The following is a 27,518-nucleotide window of genomic DNA, read 5'->3' as shown; positions in this document are numbered from 1 at the left end:
GTGTAGTGTGGTTCATGTTGTGTTGAACTCCCTAATAAGGGTTAATGTGTAGTGTGGTTCATGTCGTGATGAACCTAAACTCACAGGATGTAGGTGATGACTCCTATACTCCACATATCTGCCTCCAGTCCCAGCGGTTCGTAGTTCACTATCTCTGGGGCTGAAACAGACAGGTTGACCAATCAGCATCACTATCTCTGGGGCTGAAACAGACAGGTTGACTAATCAGCAGAACACTGCACTAAATGCATCACTATCTCTGGGACTGAAACAGACAGGTTGACCAATCAGCATCACTATCTCTGGGGCTGAAACTGACAGGTTGACCAATCAGCATCACTATCTCTGGGGCTGAAACAGACAGGTTGACTAATCAGCAGAACACTGCACTAAATGCATCACTATCTCTGGGACTGAAACAGACAGGTTGACCAATCAGCATCACTATCTCTGGGGCTGAAACAGACAGGTTGACCAATCAGCATCACTATCTCTGGGGCTGAAACAGACAGGTTGACTAATCAGCAGAACACTGCACTAAATGCATCACTATCTCTGGGGCTGAAACAGACAGGTTGACCAATCAGCAGAACACTGCACTAAATGCATCACTATCTCTGGGGCTGAAACTGACAGGTTGACCAATCAGCAGAACACTGCACTAAATGCATCACTATCTCTGGGGCTGAAACAGACCGGTTGACCAATCAGCAGAACACTGCACTAAATGCATCACTATCTCTGGGGCTGAAACAGACCGGTTGACCAATCAGCAGAACACTGCACTAAATGCATCACTATCTCTGGGGCTGAAACAGACAGGTTGACCAATCAGCAGAACACTGCACTAAATGCATCACTATCTCTGGGGCTGAAACAGACAGGTTGACCAATCAGCAGAACACTGCACTAATGCATCAGAAATAGAAAAGGGAAGTGGATTTTCAGTGTATTTTCTATTATTATCTTGAATGTGTCAATAGCAGACAGAAGGTCACTAGAAGACTGAATGTGTCATTAACAGACAGAAGGTCACTAGAAGACTGAATGTGTCCATAACAGACAGAAGGTCACTAGAAGACTGAATGTGTCATTAACAGACAGAAGGTCACTAGAAGACTGAATGTGTCCATAACAGACAGAAGGTCACTAGAAGACTGAATGTGCCCATAACAGACAGAAGGTCACTAGAAGACTGAATGTGTCCATAACAGACAGAAGGTCACTAGAAGACTGAATGTGTCCATAACAGACAGAAGGTCACTAGAAGACTGAATGTGTCCATAACAGACAGAAGGTCACTAGAAGACTGAATGTGTCCATAACAGACAGAAGGTCACTAGAAGACTAAATGAATGATAGAACGTAGTATTTACATCAAAAACAATGCATTTCCTGTTAATACCTGAGATTTGTCAGGGTCTCATAAACACATTGAACACATGGACACATGGACACATGGACACATCAACACATGGACACATCAACACATGGACACATCAACACATGGACACATCAACACATCGACACATCAACACATCGACACATCAACACATGGACACATGGACACATCAACACATGGACACATCAACACATCAACACATCAACACATCAACACATGGACACATCAACACATCAACACATGGACACATCAACACATCAACACATGGACACATGGACACATCAACACATCAACACATCAACACATGGACACATGGACACATCAACACATCAACACATGGACACATCAACACATCAACACATGGACACATGGACACATCAACACATCAACACATCAACACATGGACACATCAACACATCAACACATGGACACATGGACACATCAACACATGGACACATCAACACATGGACACATCAACACATCAACACATGGACACATCAACACATCAACACATGGACACATCAACACATCAACACATGGACACATGGACACATCAACACATCAACACATCAACACATGGACACATGGACACATCAACACATGGACACATCAACACATGGACACATCAACACATCAACACATCAACACATGGACACATCAACACATCAACACATGGACACATCAACACATCAACACATCAACACATCAACACATGGACACATCAACACATCAACACATGGACACATCAACACATGGACACATCAACACATCAACACATCAACACATCAACACATGGACACATCAACACATCAACACATGGACACATCAACACATGGACACATCAACACATCAACACATGGACACATCAACACATCAACACATCAACACATGGACACATCAACACATCAACACATCAACACATCAACACAACAACACATGGACACATCAACACATCAACACATGGACACATCAACACATCAACACATCAACACATGGACACATCAACACATCAACACATGGACACATCAACACATCAACACATCAACACATCAACACATCAACACATGGACACATCAACACATGGACACATCAACACATGGACACATCAACACATCAACACATCAACACATGGACACATCAACACATCAACACATGGACACATCAACACATCAACACATCAACACATGGACACATCAACACATCAACACATGGACACATCAACACATCAACACATCAACACATGGACACATCAACACATCAACACATGGACACATCAACACATCAACACATCAACACATCAACACATGGACACATGGACACATCAACACATGGACACATCAACACATGGACACATCAACACATCAACACATCAACACATGGACACATCAACACATCAACACATGGACACATCAACACATCAACACATCAACACATGGACACATCAACACATCAACACATGGACACATCAACACATCAACACATCAACACATGGACACATCAACACATCAACACATCAACACATGGACACATCAACACATCAACACATGGACACATCAACACATCAACACATCAACACATGGACACATCAACACATCAACACATCAACACATCAACACATGGACACATCAACACATCAACACATGGACACATCAACACATGGACACATCAACACATGGACACATCAACACATCAACACATCAACACATGGACACATCAACACATCAACACATCAACACATGGACACATCAACACATCAACACATGGACACATCAACACATCAACACATGGACACATCAACACATCAACACATGGACACATCAACACATCAACACATGGACACATCAACACATCAACACATCAACACATCAACACATGGACACATGGACACATCAACACATGGACACATCAACACATCAACACATGGACACATCAACACATCAACACATCAACACATCAACACATCAACACATGGACACATGGACACATCAACACATCAACACATCAACACATGGACACATCAACACATCAACACATCAACACATCAACACATGGACACATGGACACATGGACACATCAACACATCAACACATCAACATATCAACACATGGACACATCAACACAGGGTCTCATGAACACCTCGAACTGGACAAAGATGTTTTTTTTCTTTAACAAGTCCCCGAAGCGAAGGATACACTGCTTTCTCGAGACCAGGCTCAAATCCCCGTCATTCGCGTTAAGAAAAGACAGAGAAAAAGGGGGCGGAGGTCGGGGTGCTTTGGGAGAATTCGTAGGCGAGTGAGTAAACCACCACTACCATCTGTTCTACTGGCCAACGTGCAGTCACTGGAGAATAAACGACGACACGGATAATATAAAGCTGGCTGGGTTTTGGCCAGACAGAGCAAGACGAGAGGCGGGGGGGGGGGGGGTCTATTTGCCAATAACAGCTGGTGTGCGATGCCTAACATTAAAGAAGTCTCAAGGTTATGCTCGCCTGAGGTAGAGTACCTTGTGATAAGCTGTAGACCACACTATCTACCAAGAGAGTTCTCATCTGTATTATTCGGAGCTGTCTATTTACCACCACAAACCGATGCTGGCACTCAACGAGCTGTGTAATAAGCAAACAAGAAAATGCTCATCGAAAAGCGACACTCCTAGTGACCGGGGACTTTAATGCAGGCAAACTTAAATCTGTTTTACCTCATTTCTACCAGCATGTCACGTGCAACCTGAGGGAAAAAACTCTAGACCACCTTTACTCCACACACAGAAACATGTACAAAGCTCTCCCTCGCCCTCCATTTGGTAAATCCGACCATAATTCTATCCTCCTGATTCCTGCTTTCTAGCAAAAACTAAAGCAGGAAGTACCAGTGACTCGCTCAATACGGAAGTGGTCAGATGACGTGGATGCTACGCTACAGGACTGTTTTGCAGCACAGACTGGAATATGTTCCAGGATTCATCCCTTGGCATTGAGGAGTAACCTCAGTAACCGGCTTCATCAATAAGTGCATCGTCGTCCCCACAGTGACCGTACGTACATATTCCAACCAGATGCCATGGATTACAGGCAACATCCGCATCGAGCTAAAGGCTAGAGTAGGACACTAATCCTAATAAATCCTGCTAAACGGGCAAAGCATCAATACAGGACTAAGATTGAATCCTACTACACCGGCTCTGACGCTCGTCGGATGTGGCAGGGCTTGCAAACTATTACAAAGAGAAACCCAGCCGCGAGCTGCCAAGTGACACGAGCCTACCAGACAAGCTAAATGCCTTTTATGCTCGCTTCGAGGCAAGCAACACTGAAGCATGCATGAGAGCACAAGCTGTTCCGGATGACTGTGTGATCAAGCTCTCCATAGCCGAAGTGGGAAGGAGAGTGATGGAGTACTGCATCAGATGACCTGGCCTCCACAATCACCCGACCTCAACCCAATTGAGATGGTTTGGAATGAGTTTGACCGCAGAGTGAAGGAAAAAGAGGCAACAAGTGCTCAGCATATGTGGGAACTCCTTCAAGACTGTTGCAAAAGCATTCCAGGTCAAGCTGGTTGAAAGAATGCCAAGAGTGTACAAAGCTGTCATCAAGGCAAAGGATGGCAACTTTGAAGAATCTAAAAATATTTAAAAAAAATTTAAAACACTTTTTTTGGTTACTCAATTATTTCATATGTGTTAATTCATAGTTTTGATGTCTTCACTATTATTCTACAATGTATAAAATGGTACAAATAAAGGAAAACCCTTGAAGGAGTCGGTGTGTCCAAACATTTGACTGGTACATGTTTCAAGCAGACCACCATGGTCCCTGTGAAGGTAACCTGCCTAAATGATTACCACCTCGTATCACTCACGTCAGTGTATAGCCTCGGTATTGTTATTTTAGTGTGTTACTTTTTTATTTTATTGCATTTTTCACTTTAGTTTAGTAAATATCTTCTTAACTCTAATTTCTTGAACTGAATTGTTGGTTAAAGGGCTTGTAAGTAAACATTTCACTGTAAGGTCTACTACACCTGTTGTATTCAGCATTTCGCTGTAAGGTCTATTACACCTGTTGTATTCAGCATTTCACTGTGAGGTCTACTACACCTGTTGTATTCAGCATTTCACTGTAAGGTCTACTACACCTGTTGTATTCAGCATTTCAATGTAAGGTCTACTACACCTGTTGTATTCATCATTTCACTGTAAGGTCTACTACACCTGTTGTATTCAGCATTTCACTGTAAGGTCTACTACACCTGTTGTATTCAGCATTTCACTGTAAGGTCTACTACACCTGTTGTATTCAGCATTTCACTGTAAGGTCTACTACACCTGTTGTATTCAGCATTTCACTGTGAGGTCTACTACACCTGTTGTATTCATCATTTCACTGTAAGGTCTACTACACCTGTTGTATTCAGCATTTCACTGTAAGGTCTACTACACCTGTTGTATTCAGCATTTCACTGTAAGGTCTACTTCACCTGTTGTATTCAGCATTTCACTGTGAGGTCTACTACACCTGTTGTATTCAGCATTTCACTGTAAGGTCTACTACACCTGTTGTATTCAGCATTTAACTGTAAGGTCTACTTCACCTGTTGTATTCAGCATTTCACTGTGAGGTCTACTACACCTGTTGTATTCATCATTTCACTGTGAGGTCTACTACACCAGTTGTATTCAGCATTTCACTGTGAGGTCTACTTCACCTGTTGTATTCAGCATTTCACTGTAAGGTCTACTACACCTGTTGTATTCAGCATTTCACTGTGAGGTCTACTTCACCTGTTGTATTCATCATTTCACTGTAAGGTCTACTACACCTGTTGTATTCAGCATTTCACTGTGAGGTCTACTACACCTGTTGTATTCAGCATTTCACTGTGAGGTCTACTACACCTGTTGTATTCAGCATTTCACTGTAAGGTCTACTACACCTGTTGTATTCAGCATTTCACTGTAAGGTCTACTACACCTGTTGTATTCAGCATTTCACTGTAAGGTCTACTACACCTGTTGTATTCATCATTTCACTGTAAGGTCAACTACACCTGTTGTATTCAGCATTTCACTGTAAGGTCTACTACACCTGTTGTATTCAGCATTTCACTGTAAGGTCTACTACACCTGTTGTATTCATCATTTCACTGTAAGGTCTACTACACCTGTTGTATTCATCATTTCACTGTAAGGTCTACTACACCTGTTGTATTCAGCATTTCACTGTAAGGTCTACTACACCTGTTGTATTCAGTATTTCACTGTAAGGTCTACTACACCTGTTGTATTCAGCATTTCACTGTAAGGTCTACTACACCTGTTGTATTCAGCATTTCACTGTAAGGTCTACTACACCTGTTGTATTCATCATTTCACTGTGAGGTCTACTACACCTGTTGTATTCATCATTTCACTGTGAGGTCTACTACACCTGTTGTATTCATCATTTCACTGTGAGGTCTACTACACCTGTTGTATTCATCATTTCACTGTGAGGTCTACTACACCTGTTGTATTCATAATTTCACTGTAAGGTCTACTACACCTGTTGTATTCAGCATTTTACTGTGAGGTCTACTACACCTGTTGTATTCAGCATTTCACTGTAAGGTCTACTACACCTGTTGTATTCAGCATTTCACTGTAAGGTCTACTACACCTGTTGTATTCATCATTTCACTGTAAGGTCTACTACACCTGTTGTATTTAGCATTTCACTGTGAGGTCTACTACACCTGTTGTATTCAGCATTTCACTGTGAGGTCTACTACACCTGTTGTATTCAGCATTTCACTGTAAGGTCTACTACACCTGTTGTATTCAGCATTTCACTGTGAGGTCTACTACACCTGTTGTATTCAGCATTTCACTGTAAGGTCTACTACACCTGTTGTATTCAGCATTTCACTGTGAGGTCTACTACACCTGTTGTATTCATCATTTCACTGTAAGGTCTACTACACCTGTTGTATTCAGCATTTCACTGTAAGGTCTACCACACCTGTTGTATTCATCATTTCACTGTGAGGTCTACTACACCTGTTGTATTCAGCATTTCACTGTAAGGTCTACTACACCTGTTGTATTCAGCATTTCACTGTGAGGTCTACTACACCTGTTGTATTCATCATTTCACTGTGAGGTCTACTACACCTGTTGTATTCAGCATTTCACTGTGAGGTCTACTACACCTGTTGTATTCAGCATTTCACTGTAAGGTCTACTACACCTGTTGTATTCAGCATTTCACTGTAAGGTCTACTACACCTGTTGTATTCAGCATTTCACTGTAAGGTCTACTACACCTGTTGTATTCAGCATTTCACTGTAAGGTCTACTACACCTGTTGTATTCAGCATTTCACTGTAAGGTCTACTACACCTGTTGTATTCAGCATTTCACTGTAAGGTCTACTACACCTGTTGTATTCAGCATTTCACTGTGAGGTCTACTACACCTGTTGTATTCAGCATTTCACTGTAAGGTCTACTACACCTGTTGTATTCAGCATTTCACTGTAAGGTCTACTACACCTGTTGTATTCAGCATTTCACTGTCAGGTCTACTACACCTGTTGTATTCAGCATTTCACTGTGAGGTCTACTACACCTGTTGTATTCATCATTTCACTGTGAGGTCTACTACACCTGTTGTATTCATCATTTCACTGTAAGGTCTACTACACCTGTTGTATTCAGCATTTCACTGTAAGGTCTACTACACCTGTTGTATTCATCATTTCACTGTGAGGTCTACTACACCTGTTGTATTCAGCATTTCACTGTAAGGTCTACTACACCTGTTGTATTCAGCATTTCACTGTAAGGTCTACTTCACCTGTTGTATTCAGCATTTCACTGTAAGGTCTACTACACCTGTTGTATTCAGCATTTCACTGTAAGGTCTACTACACCTGTTGTATTCAGCATTTCACTGTAAGGTCTACTACACCTGTTGTATTCATCATTTCACTGTGAGGTCTACTACACCTGTTGTATTCATCATTTCACTGTAAGGTCTACTACACCTGTTGTATTCATCATTTCACTGTAAGGTCTACTACACCTGTTGTATTCAGCATTTCACTGTGAGGTCTACTACACCTGTTGTATTCATCATTTCACTGTGAGGTCTACTACACCTGTTGTATTCATCATTTCACTGTGAGGTCTACTACACCTGTTGTATTCAGCATTTCACTGTGAGGTCTACTACACCTGTTGTATTCATCATTTCACTGTGAGGTCTACTTCACCTGTTGTATTCATCATTTCACTGTAAGGTCTACTACACCTGTTGTATTCAGCATTTCACTGTGAGGTCTACTACACCTGTTGTATTCAGCATTTCACTGTAAGGTCTACTACACCTGTTGTATTCAGCATTTCACTGTGAGGTCTACTACACCTGTTGTATTCAGCATTTCACTGTGAGGTCTACTACACCTGTTGTATTCAGCATTTCACTGTAAGGTCTACTACACCTGTTGTATTCAGCATTTCACTGTGAGGTCTACTACACCTGTTGTATTCAGCATTTCACTGTGAGGTCTACTACACCTGTTGTATTCAGCATTTCACTGTAAGGTCTACTACACCTGTTGTATTCAGCATTTCACTGTGAGGTCTACTACACCTGTTGTATTCATCATTTCACTGTAAGGTCTACTACACCTGTTGTATTCAGCATTTCACTGTAAGGTCTACTACACCTGTTGTATTCAGCATTTCACTGTGAGGTCTACTACACCTGTTGTATTCAGCATTTCACTGTGAGGTCTACTACACCTGTTGTATTCATCATTTCACTGTAACATTTGATTTGACATTGATAATGTAGTTATTCATGTTCATGTGTGGTAGTCTACTTATGGCATCGTTCTGCGCCTGAACAGGCAGTTAAACCACTGTTCCTAGGCCGTCATTGAAAATAAGAATTTGTTCTTAACTAACTTGCCTAGTTAAATAAAGGAAACATTTTTTTTTTAAACTTACCCACAAATTCAGGAGTCCCAAAAATGTTTTTAAACTCTGCCCCCGCCTCGATTTTGTGTGCGAGTCCGAAATCGATTAGTTTGATCCTTGGCAATGGCACGTTCTTGTCCAACAGCATGATGTTTTCAGGCTGAAAAACAGAAAGAGAGTGAAGGGATTTGCTGAGAGAGCATTTCTGATCATTAGTGGGCATGAGTTTACTGGGTCTGTTCCAGTCCTGTCTCCTTAGGTTAAAAAAGATCAGAAAATAAACCCTGTCAACCCCAACGTCAGATAAACCCTGTCAACCCCAACGTCAGATAAACCCTGTCAACCCCAACGTCAGATAAACCCTGTCAACCCAACGTCAGATAAACCCTGTCAACCCAACGTCAGATAAACCCTGTCAACCCAACGTCAGATAAACCCTGTCAACCCAACGTCAGATAAACCCTGTCAACCCAACGTCAGATAAACCCTGTCAACCCAACGTCAGATAAACCCTGTCAACCCAACGTCAGATAAACCCTATCAACCCCAACGTCAGATAAACCCTGTCAACCCAACGTCAGATAAACCCTGTCAACCCAACGTCAGATAAACCCTATCAACCCAACGTCAGATAAACCCTGTCAACCCCAACGTCAGATAAACCCTGTCAACCCCAACGTCAGATAAACCCTGTCAACCCAACGTCAGATAAACCCTGTCAACCCCAACGCTGTCAACCCAAACGTCAGATAAACCCTGTCAACCCCAACGTCAGATAAACCCTGTCAACCCCAACGTCAGATAAACCCTGTCAACCCAACGTCAGATAAACCCTGTCAACCCAACGTCAGATAAACCCTGTCAACCCAACGTCAGATAAACCCTGTCAACCCAACGTCAGATAAACCCTGTCAACCCAACGTCAGATAAACCCTGTCAACCCAACGTCAGATAAACCCTATCAACCCAACGTCAGATAAACCCTGTCAACCCAACGTCAGATAAACCCTGTCAACCCCAACGTCAGATAAACCCTGTCAACCCAACGTCAGATAAACCCTGTCAACCCAACGTCAGATAAACCCTGTCAACCCCAACGTCAGATAAACCCTGTCAACCCCAACGTCAGATAAACCCTGTCAACCCCAACGTCAGATAAACCCTGTCAACCCCAACGTCAGATAAACCCTGTCAACCCCAACGTCAGATAAACCCTGTCAACCCAACGTCAGATAAACCCTGTCAACCCCAACGTCAGATAAACCCTGTCAACCCAACGTCAGATAAACCCTGTCAACCCCAACGTCAGATAAACCCTGTCAACCCCAACGTCAGATAAACCCTGTCAACCCAACGTCAGATAAACCCTGTCAACCCAACGTCAGATAAACCCTGTCAACCCCAACGTCAGATAAACCCTGTCAACCCAACGTCAGATAAACCCTGTCAACCCAACGTCAGATAAACCCTGTCAACCCAACGTCAGATAAACCCTGTCAACCCCAACGTCAGATAAACCCTGTCAACCCCAACGTCAGATAAACCCTGTCAACCCCAACGTCAGATAAACCCTGTCAACCCCAACGTCAGATAAACCCTGTCAACCCCAACGTCAGATAAACCCTGTCAACCCCAACGTCAGATAAACCCTGTCAACCCCAACGTCAGATAAACCCTGTCAACCCCAACGTCAGATAAACCCTGTCAACCCCAACGTCAGATAAACCCTGTCAACCCCAACGTCAGATAAACCCTGTCAACCCCAACGTCAGATAAACCCTGTCAACCCCAACGTCAGATAAACCCTGTCAACCCCAACGTCAGATAAACCCTGTCAACCCCAACGTCAGATAAACCCTGTCAACCCCAACGTCAGATAAACCCTGTCAACCCCAACGTCAGATAAACCCTGTCAACCCCAACGTCAGATAAACCCTGTCAACCCCAACGTCAGATAAACCCTGTCAACCCCAACGTCAGATAAACCCTGTCAACCCCAACGTCGTCAGATAAACCCTGTCAACCCCAACGTCAGATAAACCCTGTCAACCCCAACGTCAGATAAACCCTGTCAACCCCAACGTCAGATAAACCCTGTCAACCCCAACGTCAGATAAACCCTGTCAACCCCAACGTCAGATAAACCCTGTCAACCCCAACGTCAGATAAACCCTGTCAACCCCAACGTCAGATAAACCCTGTCAACCCCAACGTCAGATAAACCCTGTCAACCCAACGTCAGATAAACCCTGTCAACCCCCCAACGTCAGATAAACCCTGTCAACCCCAACGTCAGATAAACCCTGTCAACCCCAACGTCAGATAAACCCTGTCAACCCCAACGTCAGATAAACCCTGTCAACCCCAACGTCAGATAAACCCTGTCAACCCCAACGTCAGATAAACCCTGTCAACCCCAACGTCAGATAAACCCTGTCAACCCCAACGTCAGATAAACCCTGTCAACCCCAACGTCAGATAAACCCTGTCAACCCCAACGTCAGATAAACCCTGTCAACCCCAACGTCAGATAAACCCTGTCAACCCCAACGTCAGATAAACCCTGTCAACCCCAACGTCAGATAAACCCTGTCAACCCCAACGTCAGATAAACCCTGTCAACCCCAACAACGTCAGATAAACCCTGTCAACCCCAACGTCAGATAAACCCTGTCAACCCCAACGTCAGATAAACCCTGTCAACCCCAACAACGTCAGATAAACCCTGTCAACCCAACGTCAGATAAACCCTGTCAACCCAACGTCAGATAAACCCTGTCAACCCCAACGTCAGATAAACCCTGTCAACCCCAACGTCAGATAAACCCTGTCAACCCCAACGTCAGATAAACCCTGTCAACCCAACGTCAGATAAACCCTGTCAACCCCAACGTCAGATAAACCCTGTCAACCCCAACGTCAGATAAACCCTGTCAACCCCAACGTCAGATAAACCCTGTCAACCCCAACGTCAGATAAACCCTGTCAACCCCAACGTCAGATAAACCCTGTCAACCCCAACGTCAGATAAACCCTGTCAACCCCAACCAACTGTCGTCAGATAAACCCTGTCAACCCCAACGTCAGATAAACCCTGTCAACCCCAACGTCAGATAAACCCTGTCAACCCCAACGTCAGATAAACCCTGTCAACCCCAACGTCAGATAAACCCTGTCAACCCCAACGTCAGATAAACCCTGTCAACCCCAACGTCAGATAAACCCTGTCAACCCCAACGTCAGATAAACCCTGTCAACCCCAACGTCAGATAAACCCTGTCAACCCCAACGTCAGATAAACCCTGTCAACCCCAACGTCAGATAAACCCTGTCAGATAAACCCTGTCAACCCCAACGTCAGATAAACCCTGTCAACCCCAACGTCGTGATAAACCCTGTCAACCCCAACGTCAGATAAACCCTGTCAACCCCAACGTCAGATAAACCCTGTCAACCCCAACGTCTCAGATAAACCCTGTCAACCCCAACGTCAGATAAACCCTGTCAACCCCAACCCCAACGTCAGATAAACGTCTGATAAACCCTGTCAACCCCAACGTCAGATAAACCCTGTCAACCCCAACGTCAGATAAACCCTGTCAACCCCAACGTCAGATAAACCCTGTCAACCCCCCAACGTCAGATAAACCCTGTCAACCCCAACGTCAGATAAACCCTGTCAACCCCAACGTCAGATAAACCCTGTCAACCCAACGTCAGATAAACCCTGTCAACCCCAACGTCAGATAAACCCTGTCAACCCCAACGTCAGATAAACCCTGTCAACCCCAACCCAACGTCAGATAAACCCTGTCAACCCCAACGTCAGATAAACCCTGTCAACCCCAACGTCAGATAAACCCTGTCAACCCAACGTCAGATAAACCCTGTCAACCCCAACGTCAGATAAACCCTGTCAACCCCAACGTCAGATAAACCCTGTCAACCCCAACGTCAGATAAACCCTGTCAACCCCAACGTCAGATAAACCCTGTCAACCCCAACATCAGATAAACCCTGTCAACCCCAACGTCAGATAAACCCTGTCAACCCCAACGTCAGATAAACCCTGTCAACCCCAACGTCAGATAAACCCTGTCAACCCCAACATCAGATAAACCCTGTCAACCCCAACGTCAGATAAACCCTATCAACCCAACGTCAGATAAACCCTGTCAACCCCAACATCAGATAAACCCTGTCAACCCAACGTCAGATAAACCCTGTCAACCCAACGTCAGATAAACCCTGTCAACCCAACGTCAGATAAACCCTGTCAACCCAACGTCAGATAAACCCTATCAACCCCAACGTCAGATAAACCCTGTCAACCCAACGTCAGATAAACCCTGTCAACCCAACGTCAGATAAACCCTGTCAACCCAACGTCAGATAAACCCTGTCAACCCCAACGTCAGATAAACCCTGTCAACCCCAACGTCAGATAAACCCTGTCAACCCAACGTCAGATAAACCCTGTCAACCCAACGTCAGATAAACCCTGTCAACCCCAACGTCAGATAAACCCTGTCAACCCCAACGTCAGATAAACCCTGTCAACCCCAACGTCAGATAAACCCTGTCAACCCCAACGTCAGATAAACCCTGTCAACCCCAACGTCAGATAAACCCTGTCAACCCAACGTCAGATAAACCCTATCAACCCCAACGTCAGATAAACCCTATCAACCCAACGTCAGATAAACCCTATCAACCCCAACGTCAGATAAACCCTGTCAACCCCAACGTCAGATAAACCCTGTCAACCCAACGTCAGATAAACCCTGTCAACCCAACGTCAGATAAACCCTGTCAACCCCAACGTCAGATAAACCCTGTCAACCCAACGTCAGATAAACCCTGTCAACCCCAACGTCAGATAAACCCTGTCAACCCAACGTCAGATAAACCCTGTCAACCCCAACGTCAGATAAACCCTGTCAACCCCAACGTCTGATAAACCCTGTCAACCCCAACGTCAGATAAACCCTGTCAACCCCAACGTCAGATAAACCCTGTCAACCCCAACGTCAGATAAACCCTGTCAACCCCAACGTCAGATAAACCCTGTCAACCCCAACGTCTGATAAACCCTGTCAACCCCAACGTCAGATAAACCCTGTCAACCCCAACGTCTGATAAACCCTGTCAACCCCAACGTCAGATAAACCCTGTCAACCCAACGTCAGATAAACCCTGTCAACCCCAACGTCAGATAAACCCTGTCAACCCCAACGTCAGATAAACCCTGTCCAACGTCAGATAAACCCTGTCAACCCCAACGTCAGATAAACCCTGTCAACCCCAACATCAGATAAACCCTGTCAACCCCAACATCAGATAAACCCTGTCAACCCCAACATCAGATAAACCCTGTCAACCCCAATGTCAGATAAACCCTGTCAACCCCAACATCAGATAAACCCTGTCAACCCAACGTCAGATAAACCCTATCAACCCAACGTCAGATAAACCCTGTCAACCCCAACATCAGATAAACCCTGTCAACCCAACGTCAGATAAACCCTGTCAACCCAACGTCAGATAAACGCTGTCAACCCAACGTCCGATAAACCCTGTCAACCCAACGTCAGATATACCCAACGTCAGATAAACCCTGTCAACCCAACGTCAGATAAACCCCCGTCAACCCAACGTCAGATAAACCCTGTCAACCCAACGTCAGATAAACCCTGTCAACCCAACGTCAGATAAACCCTGTCAACCCCAACGTCAGATAAACCCTGTCAACCCCAACGTCAGATAAACCCTGTCAACCCAACGTCAGATAAACCCTGTCAACCCAACGTCAGATAAACCCTGTCAACCCCAACGTCAGATAAACCCTGTCAACCCCAACATCAGATAAACCCTGTCAACCCCAACGTCAGATAAACCCTGTCAACCCCAACGTCAGATAAACCCAACGTCAGATAAACCCTGTCAACCCAACGTCAGATAAACCCTGTCAACCCAACGTCAGATAAACCCTGTCAACCCAACGTCAGATAAACCCTGTCAACCCAACGTCAGATAAACCCTGTCAACCCAACGTCAAATAAACCCTGTCAACCCCAACGTCAGATAAACCCTGTCAACCCAACGTTAGATAAACCCTGTCAACCCAACGTCAGATAAACCCTGTCAACCCAACGTCAGATAAACCCTGTCAACCCCAACGTCAGATAAACCCTGTCAACCCAACGTCAGATAAACCCTGTCAACCCAACGTCAGATATACCCAACGTCAGATAAACCCTGTCAACCCAACGTCAGATAAACCCCCGTCAACCCAACGTCAGATAAACCCCCGTCAACCCAACGTCAGATAAACCCTGTCAACCCAACGTCAGATATACCCAACGTCAGATAAACCCTGTCAACCCCAACGTCAGATAAACCCTGTCAACCCAACGTCAGATAAACCCTGTCAACCCAACGTCAGATATACCCAACGTCAGATAAACCCTGTCAACCCAACGTCAGATAAACCCTGTCAACCCAACGTCAGATAAACCCTGTCCAACCCAACGTCAGATAAACCCTGTCAACCCAACGTCAGATAAACCCTGTCAACCCAACGTCAGATAAACCCTGTCAACCCAACGTCAGATATACCCAACGTCAGATAAACCCTATCAACCCAACGTCAGATAAACCCTGACAAACCCAACGTCAAATAAACCCTGTCAACCCCAACGTCAGATAAACCCTGTCAACCCAACGTCAGATAAACCCTGTCAACCCAACGTCAGATAAACCCTGTCCAACCCAACGTCAGATAAACCCTATCAACCCAACGTCAGATAAACCCTGTCAACCCCAACGTCAGATAAACCCTGTCAACCCAACGTCAGATAAACCCTGTCAACCCAACGTCAGATAAACCCTGTCCAACCCAACGTCAGATAAACCCTATCAACCCAACGTCAGATAAACCCTGTCAACCCAACGTCAGATAAACCTTGTTAACCCAACGTCAGATAAACCCCTGTCAAACCCAACGTCAGATAAACCCTGTCAACCCAACGTCAGATAAACCCTATCAACCCAACGTCAGATAAACCCTGACAAACCCAACGTCAGATAAACCCCTGTCAAACCCAACGTGGATGAAAGAAGTGCACTGTCAGAGGGCTTAAGCACGTGTTGAAAGAGTAGTCCAGCCTCATTAAATGGATGTCCTGTCCTATTCTGCAGGGCTACTCCTCTCCTCCTGTTTCCTGCTTCTGGGTGACACCTTTTAAATCTTCCATCACCGTGACCGTACTGTGTTCCTGACTTTGGCATTGCCAGCCGGCTGTGGTGAAAAGGAGCCTTCCTATGTACCCCTGGACTTCATATTTATCTCAGTCTGTACAGCCTGAATCCCAAATGTCACCCGTCTCCTCCTCCCTCCCCTCTCTCTCTCCCCCTCCCTCCTCTGTCTCTTTTGTCTCTCCCTCCCCTCTCTTTTGTCTATCCCTCTACCGTCTCTTTTGTCTCTCCCTCCCCTCTCTTTTGTCTCTCCCTCCTCTCTTTTGCCTCTCCCTCTCCCTCCCCTCTCTTTTGCCTCTCCCTCTCCCTCCCCTCTCTTTTGTCTCTCCCTCCACTCTCTTTTGTCTCTCCCTCTCCTCTCTTTTGTCTCTCCCTCCCCTCTCTTTTGTCTCTCCCTCCCTTGTCTCTTTTGTCTCTCCCTCCCATGTCTCTTTTGTCTCTCCCTCCCCTCTCTTTTGTCTGTCCCTCCCCTCTCTTTTGTCTCTCCCTCTCCTCTCTTTTGTCTCTCCCTCCCATGTCTCTTTTGTCTCTCCCTCCCATGTCTCTTTTGTCTCTCCCTTCCCTCTCTTTTGTCTCTCCATCTCCTCTCTTTTGTCTCTCCCTCCCATGTCTCTTTTGTCTCTCCCTCCCATGTCTCTTTTGTCTCTCCCTCCCCTCTCTTTTATCTCTCCCTCTCCTCTCTTTTGTCTCTCCCTCTCCTCTCTTTTGTCTCTCCCTCCCCTCTCTTTTGTCTCTCCCTTCCCTCTCTTTTGTCTCTCCCTCCCCTCTCTTTTGTCTGTCCCTCCCCTCTCTTTTGTCTCTCCCTCCCCTATCTCTTTTGTCTCTCCCTCCCCTCTCTTTTGTCTCTCCCTCCCATGTCTCTTTTGTCTCTCCCTCCCCTCTCTTTTGTCTGTCCCTCCCCTCTCTTTTGTCTGTCCCTCCCCTCTCTTTTGTCTGTCCCTCCCCTCTCTTTTGTCTCTCCCTCCCCTGTCTCTTTTGTCTCTCCATCCCCTCTCTTTCATCTCCCCTTCCCTCCCCCGTCTCTTTCGTCTCCTCCTCCTTCTCCTGTCTCTTTTGTCTCCTCTTCCCTCTCCCCTGTCTCTTTCGTCTCCTCCTCCCTCTCACATCTCTTTCGTCTTCTCCTCCCTCTCTCCCGTCTCTTTCGTCTCCTCCTCCCTCTCCCGTCTCTTTTGTCTCCTCCTCCCCCTCCCCTGTCTCTTTCGTCTCCTCCTCCCTCTCCCCTGTCTCTTTCGTCTCCTCCTCCCTCTCCCGTCTCTTGTCTCCTCCTCCCTCTCCCCTGTCTCTTTCGTCTCCTCCTGCCTCTCCTGTCTCTTTCGTCTCCTCCTCCCTCTCACGTCTCTTTCGTCTCCTCCTCCCTCTCGCGTCTCTTTCGTCTCCTCCTCCCTCTCGCGTCTCTTTTGTCTCCTCCTCCCTCTCCCCTGTCTCTTTCGTCTCCTCCTCCCTCTCCCGTCTCTTTCGTCTCCTCCTCCCTCTCCCGTCTCTTGTCTCCTCCTCCCTCTCCCCTGTCTCTTTCGTCTCCTCCTCCCTCTCCCCTGTCTCTTTCGTCTCCTCCTCCCTCTCCCCTGTCTCTTTTGTCTCCTCCTCCCTCTCCCCTGTCTCTTTTGTCTCCTCCTCCCTCTCCCCTGTCTCTATCGTCTCCTCCTCCCTCTCGCGTCTCTTTTGTCTCCTCCTCCCTCTCCCCTGTCTCTTTCGTCTCCTCCTCCCTCTCCCCTGTCTCTTTTGTCTCCTCCTCCCTCTCCCCTGTCTCTTTTGTCTCCTCCTCCCTCTCCCCTGTCTCCTCCTCCCTCTCCCCGGTCTCTTTTGTCTCCTCCTCCCTCTCCCCTGTCTCTTTTGTCTCCTCCTCCCTCTCCCCTTTCTCCTCCTCCCTCTCCCCCGTCTCTTTCGTCTCCTCCTCCCTCTCCCCCGTCTCTTTCGTCTCCTCCTCCCTCTCCCCCGTCTCTTTCGTCTCCTCCTCCCTCCCCCGTCTCTTTCGTCTCCTCCTCCCTCTCCCGTCTCTTTCGTCTCCTCCTCCCTCTCCTGTCTCTTTCGTCTCCTCCTCCCTCTCCCGTCTCTTTCGTCTCCTCCTCCCTCTCGCGTCTCTTTTGTCTCCTCCTCCCTCTCCCCTGTCTCTTTCGTCTCCTCCTCCCTCTCCCGTCTCTTTCGTCTCCTCCTCCCTCTCCCGTCTCTTGTCTCCTCCTCCCTCTCCCCTGTCTCTTTCGTCTCCTCCTCCCTCTCCCGTCTCTTTCGTCTCCTCCTCCCTCTCCCCTGTCTCTTTTGTCTCCTCCTCCCTCTCCCCTGTCTCTTTCGTCTCCTCCTCCCTCTCCCTGTCTCTTTCGTCTCCTCCTCCCTCTCCCGTCTCTTTGTCTCCTCCTCCCTCTCCCCTGTCTCTTTCGTCTCCTCCTCCCTCTCCCTCTGTCTCTTTCCCTTTCGTCTCCTCCTCCCTCTCCCGTCTCTTTCGTCTCCTCCTGTCTCCTCCTCCCCTCTCCCCTGTCTCTTCCCCTCTCCCGTCTCTGTCTCCTCCTCCCTCTCCCCTGTCTCCTGTCTCCTCCTCCCTCTCCCCTGTCTCTTTTGTCTCCTCCTCCCTCTCCCCTGTCTCTTTTGTCTCCTCCTCCCTCTCCCCTTTCTCCTCCTCCCTCTCCCCCGTCTCTTTCGTCTCCTCCTGCCTCTCCCCTGTCTCTTTCGTCTCCTCCTCCCTCTCCCCTGTCTCTTTCGTCTCCTCCTCCCTCTCCCCTGTCTCTTTCGTCTCCTCCTCCCTCTCCCGTCTCTTTCGTCTCCTCCTCCCTCTCCCGTCTCTTTCGTCTCCTCCTCCCTCTCCCGTCTCTTTCGTCTCCTCCTCCCTCTCCCCTGTCTCTTTCGTCTCCTCCTCCCTCTCCCGTCTCTTTCGTCTCCTCCTCCCTCTCCCGTCTCTTTCGTCTCCTCCTCCCTCTCCCGTCTCTTTCGTCTTCTCCTCCCTCTCCCGTCTCTTTTGTCTCCTCCTCCCCCTCCCCTGTCTCTTTCGTCTCCTCCTCCCTCTCCCCTGTCTCTTTCGTCTCCTCCTCCCTCTCCCGTCTCTTGTCTCCTCCTCCCTCTCCCCTGTCTCTTTCGTCTCCTCCTGCCTCTCCTGTCTCTTTCGTCTCCTCCTCCCTCTCACGTCTCTTTCGTCTCCTCCTCCCTCTCGCGTCTCTTTCGTCTCCTCCTCCCTCTCGCGTCTCTTTTGTCTCCTCCTCCCTCTCCCCTGTCTCTTTCGTCTCCTCCTCCCTCTCCCGTCTCTTTCGTCTTCTCCTCCCTCTCCCGTCTCTTTTGTCTCCTCCTCCCCCTCCCCTGTCTCTTTCGTCTCCTCCTCCCTCTCCCCTGTCTCTTTCGTCTCCTCCTCCCTCTCCCGTCTCTTGTCTCCTCCTCCCTCTCCCCTGTCTCTTTCGTCTCCTCCTGCCTCTCCTGTCTCTTTCGTCTCCTCCTCCCTCTCACGTCTCTTTCGTCTCCTCCTCCCTCTCGCGTCTCTTTCGTCTCCTCCTCCCTCTCGCGTCTCTTTTGTCTCCTCCTCCCTCTCCCCTGTCTCTTTCGTCTCCTCCTCCCTCTCCCGTCTCTTTCGTCTCCTCCTCCCTCTCCCGTCTCTTGTCTCCTCCTCCCTCTCCCCTGTCTCTTTCGTCTCCTCCTCCCTCTCCCCTGTCTCTTTCGTCTCCTCCTCCCTCTCCCCTGTCTCTTTTGTCTCCTCCTCCCTCTCCCCTGTCTCTTTTGTCTCCTCCTCCCTCTCCCCTGTCTCTTTCGTCTCCTCCTCCCTCTCGCGTCTCTTTTGTCTCCTCCTCCCTCTCCCCTGTCTCTTTCGTCTCCTCCTCCCTCTCCCCTGTCTCTTTTGTCTCCTCCTCCCTCTCCCCTGTCTCTTTTGTCTCCTCCTCCCTCTCCCCTGTCTCTTTTGTCTCCTCCTCCCTCTCCCCTGTCTCCTCCTCCCTCTCCCCTGTCTCTTTTGTCTCCTCCTCCCTCTCCCCTGTCTCTTTTGTCTCCTCCTCCCTCTCCCCTTTCTCCTCCTCCCTCTCCCCCGTCTCTTTCGTCTCCTCCTCCCTCTCCCCCGTCTCTTTCGTCTCCTCCTCCCTCTCCCCCGTCTCTTTCGTCTCCTCCTCCCTCCCCCGTCTCTTTCGTCTCCTCCTCCCTCTCCCGTCTCTTTCGTCTCCTCCTCCCTCTCCCGTCTCTTTCGTCTCCTCCTCCCTCTCCCGACTCTTTCGTCTCCTACACCCACTCCCGTCTCTTTTGTCTCCTCATCACTCTCCACTGTCTCTTTCGTCTCCTCCTCCCTCTCCCGTCTCCTCCTCCCTCTCCCGTCTCTTGTCTCCTCCTCCCTCTCCCTGTCTCTTTCGTCTCCTCCTCCCTCTCCCCTGTCTCTTTCGTCTCCTCCTCCTCCTCCCTCTCCCCTGTCTCTTTTGTCTCCTCCTCCCTCTCCCCTGTCTCTTTTGTCTCCTCCTCCCTCTCCCCTGTCTCTTCGTCTCCTCCTCCCTCTCGCGTCTCTTTTGTCTCCTCCTCCCTCTCCCCTGTCTCTTTCGTCTCCTCCTCCCTCTCCCGTCTCTTTTGTCTCCTCCTCCCTCTCTCCCTGTCTCTTTTGTCTCCTCCTCCCTCTCCCCTGTCTCTTTTGTCTCCTCCTCCCTCTCCCCTGTCTCTTTTGTCTCCTCCTCCCTCTCCCCTGTCTCCTCCTCCCTCTCCCCTGTCTCTTTTGTCTCTGTCTCTCCTCCCTCTCCCCTGTCTCTTTTGTCTCCTCCTCCCTCTCCCCTTTCTCCTCCTCCCTCTCCCCCGTCTCTTTCGTCTCCTCCTCCCTCTCCCCCGTCTCTTTCGTCTCCTCCTCCCTCTCCCCCGTCTCTTTCGTCTCCTCCTCCCTCCCCCGTCTCTTTCGTCTCCTCCTCCCTCTCCCGTCTCTTTCGTCTCCTCCTCCCTCTCCCGTCTCTTTCGTCTCCTCCTCCCTCTCCCGTCTCTTTCGTCTCCTCCTCCCTCTCCCGTCTCTTTCGTCTCCTCCTCCCTCTCCCCTGTCTCCTCCTCCCTCTCCCCTGTCTCTTTCGTCTCCTCCTCCCCTCTCCCGTCTCTTTCGTCTCCTCCTCCCCTCTCTCCGTCTCTGTCTCCTCCTCCCTCTCCCCTGTCTCTTTCGTCTCCTCCTCCCCTCTCCCGTCTCTTTCGTCTCCTCCTCCCCTCTCCTGTCTCTTTGTCTCTTTCGTCTCCTCCTGCCTCTCCCCTGTCTCTTTCGTCTCCTCCTCCCTCTCCCCTGTCTCTTTCGTCTCCTCCTCCCTCTCCCCTGTCTCTTTCGTCTCCTCCTCCCTCTCCCGTCTCTTTCGTCTCCTCCTCCCTCTCCCGTCTCTTTCGTCTCCTCCTCCCTCTCCCGTCTCTTTCGTCTCCTCCTCCCTCTCCCCTGTCTCTTTCGTCTCCTCCTCCCTCTCCCGTCTCTTTCGTCTCCTCCTCCCTCTCCCGTCTCCGTCTCCTCCTCCCTCTCCCGTCTCTTTCGTCTCCTCCTCCCTCTCCCGTCTCTTTCGTCTCCTCCTCCCTCTCCCGTCTCTTTCGTCTCCTCCTCCCTCTCCCGTCTCTTTCGTCTCCTCCTCCCTCTCCCGTCTCTTTCGTCTCCTCCTCCCTCTCCCGTCTCTTTCGTCTCCTCCTCCCTCTCCCGTCTCTTTCGTCTCCTCCTCCCTCTCCCGTCTCCTTCGTCTCCTCCTCCCTCTCCCGTCTCCTTCGTCTCCTCCTCCCTCTCCTGTCTCTTTCGTCTCCTCCTCCCTCTCCCGTCTCTTTCGTCTCCTCCTCCCTCTCCCGTCTCCTTCGTCTCCTCCTCCCTCTCCTGTCTCCTTCGTCTCCTCCTCCCTCTCCCGTCTCTTTCGTCTCCTCCTCCCTCTCCCGTCCGTCTCCCCTGTCTCCTCCTCCCTCTCCCCTGTCTCCTCCTCCCTCTCCCGTCTCCCCTGTCTCCTCCTCCCTCTCCCTGTCTCTTTCGTCTCCTCCTCCCTCTCCCCGTCTCTCCCTTCGTCTCCTCCTCCCTCTCCCCTGTCTCTTTCGTCTCCTCCTCCCTCTCCCCTGTCTCTTTCGTCTCCTCCTCCCTCTCCCCTGTCTCTTTCGTCTCCTCCTCCCTCTCCCGTCTCTTTCGTCTCCTCCTCCCTCTCCCGTCTCTTTCGTCTCCTCCTCCCTCTCCCGTCTCTTTCGTCTCCTCCTCCCTCTCCCGTCTCTTTCGTCTCCTCCTCCCTCTCCCGTCTCTTTCGTCTCCTCCTCCCCTCTCCCGTCTCTCCTCCCTCTCCCGTCTCTTTCGTCTCCTCCTCCTCCCTCTCCCGTCTCTTTCGTCTCCTCCTCCCTCTCCCGTCTCCTTCGTCTCCTCCTCCCTCTCCCGTCTCCTTCGTCTCCTCCTCCCTCTCCCGTCTCTTTCGTCTCCTCCTCTCCTCCTCCCGTCTCTTTCGTCTCCTCCTCCCTCTCCCGTCTCCTCCTCCTCTCCCGTCTCCTTTCCTCCTCCTCCCTCTGTCTCCTTCGTCTCCTCCTCCCTCTCCCCTGTCTCTTTCGTCTCCTCCTCCCTCTCCTGTCCTTTCGTCTCCTCTCCCTCTCGTCTCCTCCTCCCCTCTCTCCCGTCTCTTCCGTCTCCTCCTCCCTCTCCCGTCTCTTTCGTCTCCTCCTCCCTCTCCCGTCTCTTCGTCTCCTCCTCCCTCTCCCGTCTCCTTCGTCTCCTCCTCCCTCTCCGTCCCGTCTCTTTCGTCTTCTCCTCCCGTCTATTTCGTCTCCTCCTCCCTCTCCCGTCTCTTTCGTCTCCTCCTCCCTCTCCCGTCTCTTTCGTCTCCTCCTCCCTCTCCCGTCTCTTTCGTCTCCTCCTCCCTCTCCCGTCTCTTTCGTCTCCTCCTCCCTCTCCCGTCTCTTTCGTCTCCTCCTCCCTCTCCCCCGTCTCTTTCGTCTCCTCCTCCCTCTCCCCTGTCTCTTTCGTCTCCTCCTCCCTCTCCCCCTGTCTCTTTCGTCTCCTCCTCCTCCCTCTCCCCTGTCTCTTTCGTCTCCTCCTCCCCTCCCGTCTCCCGTCTCTCGTCTCCTCCTCCCTCTCCCCTCGTCTCTTTCGTCTCCTCCTCCCTCTCCCGTCTCTTTTCGTCTCCTCGTCTCCTCCCTCCTCCTCCCGTCTCTTTCGTCTCCTCCTCCTCCCTCCCTCCCGTCTCTTTCGTCTCCTCCTCCCTCTCCCGTCTCCTTCGTCTCCTCCTCCCTCTCCCGTCTCCTTCGTCTCCTCTTCCCTCTCCTCTCCTCTCCTCCTCCCGTCTCTTTCGTCTCCTCCTCCCTCTCCCGTCTCTTTCGTCTCCTCCTCCCTCTCCCGTCTCTTTCGTCTCCTCCTCCCTCTCCCGTCTCTTTCGTCTCCTCCTCCCTCTCCCGTCTCTTTCGTCTCCTCCTCCCTCTCCCGTCTCTTTCGTCTCCTCCTCCCTCTCCCGTCTCCTTCGTCTCCTCCTCCCTCTCCCGTCTCCTTCGTCTCCTCATTCCTCTCCCGTCTCCCCTGTCTCCTCCTCCCTCTCCCCTGTCTCTTTTGTCTCCTCCTCCCTCTCCCCTGTCTCTTTTGTCTCCTCCTCCCTCTCCCGTCTCTTTCGTCTCCTCCTCCCTCTCCCGTCTCTTTCGTCTCCTCCTGCCTCTCCCCTGTCTCTTTCGTCTCCTCCTCCCTCTCCCGTCTCTTTCGTCTCCTCCTCCCTCTCCCGTCTCTTTCGTCTCCTCCTCCCTCTCCCGTCTCTTTCGTCTCCTCCTCCCTCTCCCGTCTCTTTCGTCTCCTCCTCCCTCTCCCGTCTCTTTTGTCTCCTCCTCCCTCTCCCCTGTCTCTTTCGTCTCCTCCTCCCTCTCCCCTGTCTCTTTTGTCTCCTCCTCCCTCTCCCCTGTCTCTTTTGTCTCCTCCTCCCTCTCCCCTGTCTCTTTTGTCTCCTCCTCCCTCTCCCCTGTCTCTTTTGTCTCCTCCTCCCTCTCCCCTTTCTCCTCCTCCCTCTCCCCCGTCTCTTTCGTCTCCTCCTCCCTCTCCCCCGTCTCTTTCGTCTCCTCCTCCCTCTCCCCCGTCTCTTTCGTCTCCTCCTCCCTCCCCCGTCTCTTTCGTCTCCTCCTCCCTCTCCCGTCTCTTTCGTCTCCTCCTCCCTCTCCCGTCTCTTTCGTCTCCTCCTCCCTCTCCCGTCTCTTTCGTCTCCTCCTCCCTCTCCCGTCTCTTTCGTCTCCTCCTCCCTCTCCCGTCTCTTTCGTCTCCTCCTCCCTCTCCCCTGTCTCCTCCTCCCTCTCCCCTGTCTCTTTCGTCTCCTCCTCCCTCTCCCGTCTCTTTCGTCTCCTCCTCCCTCTCCCGTCTCCCCTGTCTCCTCCTCCCTCTCCCCTGTCTCTTTCATCTCCTCCTCCCTCTCCCGTCTCTTTCGTCTCCTCCTCCCTCTCCCCTGTCTCTTTCGTCTCCTCCTGCCTCTCCCCTGTCTCTTTCGTCTCCTCCTCCCTCTCCCCTGTCTCTTTCGTCTCCTCCTCCCTCTCCCCGTCTCTTTCGTCTCCTCCTCCTCTCCCGTCTCTTTCGTCTCCTCCTCCGTCTCCTCCTCCCTCTCTGTCTCTTTCATCTCCTCTCTCCCGTCTCTTTCGTCTCCTCCTCCCTCTCCCGTCTCTTTCGTCTCCTCCTCCCTCTCCCGTCTCTTTCGTCTCCTCCTCCCTCTCCCGTCTCTTTCGTCTCCTCCTCCCTCTCCCGTCTCTTTCGTCTCCTCCTCCCTCTCCCGTCGTCTCTTTTGTCTCCTCCTCCCTCTCCCGTCTCTTTCGTCTCCTCCTCCCTCTCCCGTCTCCTTCGTCTCCTCCTCCCTCTCCCGTCTCCTTCGTCTCCTCCTCCCTCTCCCGTCTCCTCCCTCTCCCGTCTCTTTCGTCTCCTCCTCCCTCTCCCGTCTCTTTCGTCTCCTCCTCCCTCTCCCGTCTCTTTCGTCTCCTCCTCCCTCTCCCGTCTCTTTCGTCTCCTCCTCCCTCTCCCGTCTCCTTCGTCTCCTCCTCCCTCTCCTGTCTCCTTCGTCTCCTCCTCCCTCTCCCCTGTCTCTTTCGTCTCCTCCTCCCTCTCTCCTGTCTCTTTCGTCTCCTCCTCCCTCTCCCCTGTCTCTTTCGTCTCCTCCTCCCTCTCCCGTCTCTTTCGTCTCCTCCTCCCTCTCCCGTCTCTTTCGTCTCCTCCTCCCTCTCCCGTCTCTTTCGTCTCCTCCTCCCTCTCCCGTCTCTTTCGTCTCCTCCTCCCTCTCCCGTCTCTTTCGTCTCCTCCTCCCTCTCCCGTCTCTTTTGTCTCCTCCTCCCTCTCCCGTCTCTTTCGTCTCCTCCTCCCTCTCCCGTCTCCTTCGTCTCCTCCTCCCTCTCCCGTCTCCTTCGTCTCCTCCTCCCTCTCCCGTCTCCTCCCTCTCCCGTCTCTTTCGTCTCCTCCTCCCTCTCCCGTCTCTTTCGTCTCCTCCTCCCTCTCCCGTCTCTTTCGTCTCCTCCTCCCTCTCCCGTCTCTTTCGTCTCCTCCTCCCTCTCCCGTCTCCTTCGTCTCCTCCTCCCTCTCCTGTCTCCTTCGTCTCCTCCTCCCTCTCCCCTGTCTCTTTCGTCTCCTCCTCCCTCTCTCCTGTCTCTTTCGTCTCCTCCTCCCTCTCCCGTCTCTTCCGTCTCCTCCTCCCTCTCCCGTCTCTTTCGTCTCCTCCTCCCTCTCCCGTCTCCTTCGTCTCCTCCTCCCTCTCCCGTCTCCTTCGTCTCCTCCTCCCTCTCCCCCGTCTCTTTCGTCTCCTCCTCCCGTCTCTTTCGTCTCCTCCTCCCTCTCCCCTGTTTCTTTCGTCTCCTCCTCCCTCTCCCCTGTCTCTTTCGTCTCCTCCTCCCTCTCCCGTCTCTTTCGTCTCCTCCTCCCTCTCCCGTCTCTTTCGTCTCCTCCTCCCTCTCCCGTCTCTTTCGTCTCCTCCTCCCTCTCCCGTCTCTTTCGTCTCCTCCTCCCTCTCCCGTCTCTTTCGTCTCCTCCTCCCTCTCCCGTCTCTTTCGTCTCCTCCTCCCTCTCCCGTCTCCTTCGTCTCCTCCTCCCTCTCCCGTCTCCTCCTCCCTCTCCCCCGTCTCTTTCGTCTCCTCCTCCCGTCTCTTTCGTCTCCTCCTCCCTCTCCCGTCTCTTTCGTCTCCTCCTCCCTCTCCCGTCTCTTTCGTCTCCTCCTCCCTCTCCCGTCTCTTTCGTCTCCTCCTCCCTCTCCCCTGTCTCCTCCTCCCTCTCCCCTGTCTCTTTCGTCTCCCCCTCCCTCTCCCCTGTCTCTTTCGTCTCCTCCTGCCTCTCCCCTGTCTCTTTCGTCTCCTCCTCCCTCTCCCGACTCTTTCGTCTCCTCCTCCCTCTCCCGTCTCTTTCGTCTCCTCCTCCCTCTCCCGTCTCTTTTGTCTCCTCCTCCCTCTCCCGTCTCTTTCGTCTCCTCCTCCCTCTCCCGTCTCTTTCGTCTCCTCCTCCCTCTCCCGTCTCTTTCGTCTCCTCCTCCCTCTCCCGTCTCCTTCGTCTCCTCCTCCCTCTCCCGTCTCCTTCGTCTCCTCCTCCCTCTCCCCCGTCTCTTTCGTCTCCTCCTCCCGTCTCTTTCGTCTCCTCCTCCCTCTCCCGTCTCTTTCGTCTCCTCCTCCCTCTCCCGTCTCTTTCGTCTCCTCCTCCCTCTCCCGTCTCTTTCGTCTCCTCCTCCCTCTCCCGTCTCTTTCGTCTCCTCCTCCCTCTCCCGTCTCCTTCGTCTCCTCCTCCCTCTCCCGTCTCCTTCGTCTCCTCCTCCCTCTCCCGTCTCCTTCGTCTCCTCATTCCTCTCCCGTCTCCCCTGTCTCCTCCTCCCTCTCCCCTGTCTCTTTCGTCTCCTCCTCCCTCTCCCGTCTCTCCCGTCTCCCCCTCCCTCAGTCTTCCTGTGGTGAGACCACAGCAAGCCTCTCTGTCAACGCCGGGAAGGACTACACCCTTATTGAACCCTTTTCCCATACCTGACACAGCACTTTCTCTCTCTCTCTCTCTCTCTCTCTCCCTC

The 27,518-nt window shown here is 50.6% G+C and overlaps 1 pseudogene; it reads right to left on the bottom strand.

The window, feature by feature from the left end:
• The window catches only part of LOC139384850 (death-associated protein kinase 3-like), a 50,783-nt pseudogene that overhangs the window by 10,089 nt on the left and 13,176 nt on the right, over positions 1 to 27,518 (bottom strand).

This window comes from Oncorhynchus clarkii, chromosome 26, assembly GCF_045791955.1.
Source record: "Oncorhynchus clarkii lewisi isolate Uvic-CL-2024 chromosome 26, UVic_Ocla_1.0, whole genome shotgun sequence".
In the NCBI taxonomy this organism is placed as follows: domain Eukaryota; kingdom Metazoa; phylum Chordata; class Actinopteri; order Salmoniformes; family Salmonidae; genus Oncorhynchus; species Oncorhynchus clarkii.
This window is presented reverse-complemented; position numbering and strand designations above follow the sequence as displayed.